The sequence below is a fragment of the Sinocyclocheilus grahami genome, unplaced genomic scaffold (assembly GCF_001515645.1).
Source record: "Sinocyclocheilus grahami isolate Dianchi unplaced genomic scaffold, SAMN03320097.WGS_v1.1 scaffold219.1, whole genome shotgun sequence".
Lineage (NCBI taxonomy): Eukaryota > Metazoa > Chordata > Actinopteri > Cypriniformes > Cyprinidae > Sinocyclocheilus > Sinocyclocheilus grahami.
The window spans coordinates 876,498-879,430 of NW_015505398.1; the positions used below are offsets into that span (position 1 = coordinate 876,498).

General features: G+C 35.9%; 1 protein-coding gene across 2 annotated transcripts in view; it reads left to right on the forward strand.

Moving 5' to 3' along the window:
- Positions 1 to 573: 573 nt before the first annotated feature.
- LOC107596427 (ras association domain-containing protein 7-like) overlaps positions 574 to 2,933 on the forward strand; it is a 13,617-nt gene continuing 11,257 nt past the window's right edge. For both annotated transcript variants that reach the window (XM_016287169.1, XM_016287167.1), the window contains exon 1: positions 574 to 778. The gene's annotated coding sequence lies outside the window, so the exon portion shown is untranslated. The remainder of the gene's footprint in view (positions 779 to 2,933) is intronic.

Genomic DNA, 2,933 nt, shown 5'->3' on the forward strand with positions numbered 1-2,933 from the left:
GGTATATGCTGGTCCTTTTGTTTAAGCCAGTTTAAACCAGCAAAGGACCAGCTTAAGTTTATGCTGGTCCTTTGCTGGTTTAAACTGGTCCTTTGCTGGTTTATGCTGGTGCTTTGCTGGTATATGCTGGTCCTTTTGTTTAAGCCAGTTTAAACCAGCAAAGGACCAGCTTAAACCAGCAAAGGACCAGCATAAACCAGCAAAGGACCAGCTTAAACCAGCAAAGGACCAGCATAAACCAGCAAAGGATCAGCTTAAACCAGCATCCCAGCATCAAAACATACCTAACCAGCATATGCTGGTTTTTTCAACAGGGACACTATGACACATGCATGTAAATACAATGACAGGCCATTGAACTTAAAAAGAAATAAGAATAAAGTACTATGTCCTAACTAAGCCAGTTTTACAAACTGCTCTAAGATCTTTGACAAAATAATGACAGAGAACGAGAGCTTGGACAGAGAGAGAGAGAGATAATGAGAGCACTATGGCTGGTATTACCTGTGGATGGGAGGAGCATGGGAAGGCTGTGGTTTGTGTCAGCATTGTGGAGAGCGGAAAGAGAGAGTCACTTTCAAGAGACGAAACGAGCAGTGCGCCATTAGTCCTGCTCCTGTAGATACAGGAAAAGCAACACCTGTTGGACACCGACATCTGTGTTACAGGTTAACTCTTTGATTTTACATTAGACACGTTTGGGGACGGTAATTTTTTAAATATATTCAACATGATAACCAGGAAGGAGGACACACAGAAGCAAGTATTCAACTCTAAGGTAAATATAGCTTTCTGTCTAGCCAGCAGGTTTGTGTAGTTAAGCTACAGACTTGACAATAAAATGTGCCAAATTTTACACATTTGTTTCCATTTTGTCTGGAAAGGAAAGCAGCTTTAACAAGGGAAAAGTAGCTGAAATTATGTTTGGATTATGCCCTTGATTTTTATCAGTAGCAAGGAAATAGTTTATAATTAGTAGAAAATGGTTTATAGAAACCTGGTAAATAGGTCAACTTTGTTTCTATATGGAAGAAGTCTGTTAAAATAAAAAATGAATAACTAATTGAGGTTACCAGGTTTTGCAAAACCTGCTTTTATTCATGAAAAGAAAAATGCCTGAAGGGAATTAGTCATAATGGTTTAGTCATAATTCTGCTGTGTGTTATCCATGGATAATGTAGATCATATATTTTGTTTGACGGTTGGACTGTGTGGATTGTCCGATATAAGCAGCGGTCAGGTCCTTTGACTCATTCCGTCACTTGTGTAAATGTAGATCTGCATAATGCCTGAGTAAATTATAACTTTTTTCACTTGTGTTTGTGAGTTATGCTTAGTGGTAATGAGGGTCCATTTGGCAATTGGGCTGTATTTCTTGATAAGTTTTTCTGACTGTTCTGATCAACTGTTCCTTGAAAATGTCCGATCAAAGTGTGAGAAACTGGACTATTATAAAACAAGACCTTTTTATGAACTTTTTGAAAAAATGAAGTTTAATTTCATAAATAAATAATAGAATAATACATTAATAATATAATAGAAATAAATAATTAGCAAAGTCTGGAATCCAGAATAAAAACAATCATTTCCCTTTTTGATAATTTTTTGACAGGTTCTACTGTCATGCATCTTTGCAATATGCTCATGTGCCCAACATAAACAGGGCCACAAATAGTTTACCTTGATGTTTTGAAGATTATTATTCTTATTAACACAGTGATCAATTGCTAATCTACATGAGTAGCCTATATTATTCTCCATAATCTTTCACCTAAATCATTTAAGGAAATATCTGATTAGGGAAACTTTCATTTAAATTCTTCTGCATTTCATTCACCTGATGGAATGATATCACCGTATTTGGATATGCAAAACAATCTACACTCCGACTGCTGCTGTTCACAAACTGTGTCAGTGAGGGCAAATGCTCGATTTCATATAACTGAGCACCTGCAGGTGAGAATGGTGAATTGTTAATCGATGCAGTTTAAATTACGGATCTTGAAACACGAAAAGCATTAGTGATGAAATCAATGTGCGTAAAAAAAGAAAGAACAGTCTATCTGATTTATGTTCCTGCAGCTCAAGGCTACGAATCATGTCGTAAATTTAGTGGAGAGGTTGTCTCGCTCTGAGGATGGGTTGAAAGAGAGGACCACTCCCAACATACATTTTGTGGTTATTCTTTGTAGAAATTCCAGTAAATCAGAGATTCCCAACAAGGGATACACATAATCCAATGGGGATTTAGCAAGATTTGGATTTTTTACTAAGCCATGAAACATATTCACAATATCTCATCTAATTTAAGAAGTGATAATGTACAGTACATCTATCACAGTAGTGTTAGTAGCAACCTTTAGTATCAATGATGATTTTGTTAATATTTTGAAACCATATTTTCAGCTTTCATGTTAAATTTAGTTAGCTTTAGTGATTTTGTTTTGCGTTTCTGTCATTTGTATTTGTTTTTATTGTTTGTAAATTACATTTAGACTATGTAAACTATGATAACCCTGTAACACAGACTTTTACTTGAATTCAATTAAATTCAAGTTTATTTGTATAGCGCTTTTCACGATACAAATCGTTGCAAAGCAACTTTACAGCAAATTAAGTTTCTACAATATTTGGTGGTAGCTTATCAGTGGTGACTGTCAGTTAATGTACATATGTCAGAAATGTACGGAAAAATTAATTAAAGATAATTATATGATGCAATCAAACTTATAGCAAAATGTGGTAGTTCTGTATGTTGTTTCAGGGTTGGCATCATCTGAGGTCCTCTGAGGGGTTGGCATCATCTCTTCTCAGGTGTTCTGGATCCAGACTGAAGCTTGTGTCAATCCTAGTTACCACGGGATGTCAAACCTGTGGCAAAAAACAGAGAAACAAATAGAGACATAATTAGCGTAGCTGCTGTTCCAACCAAG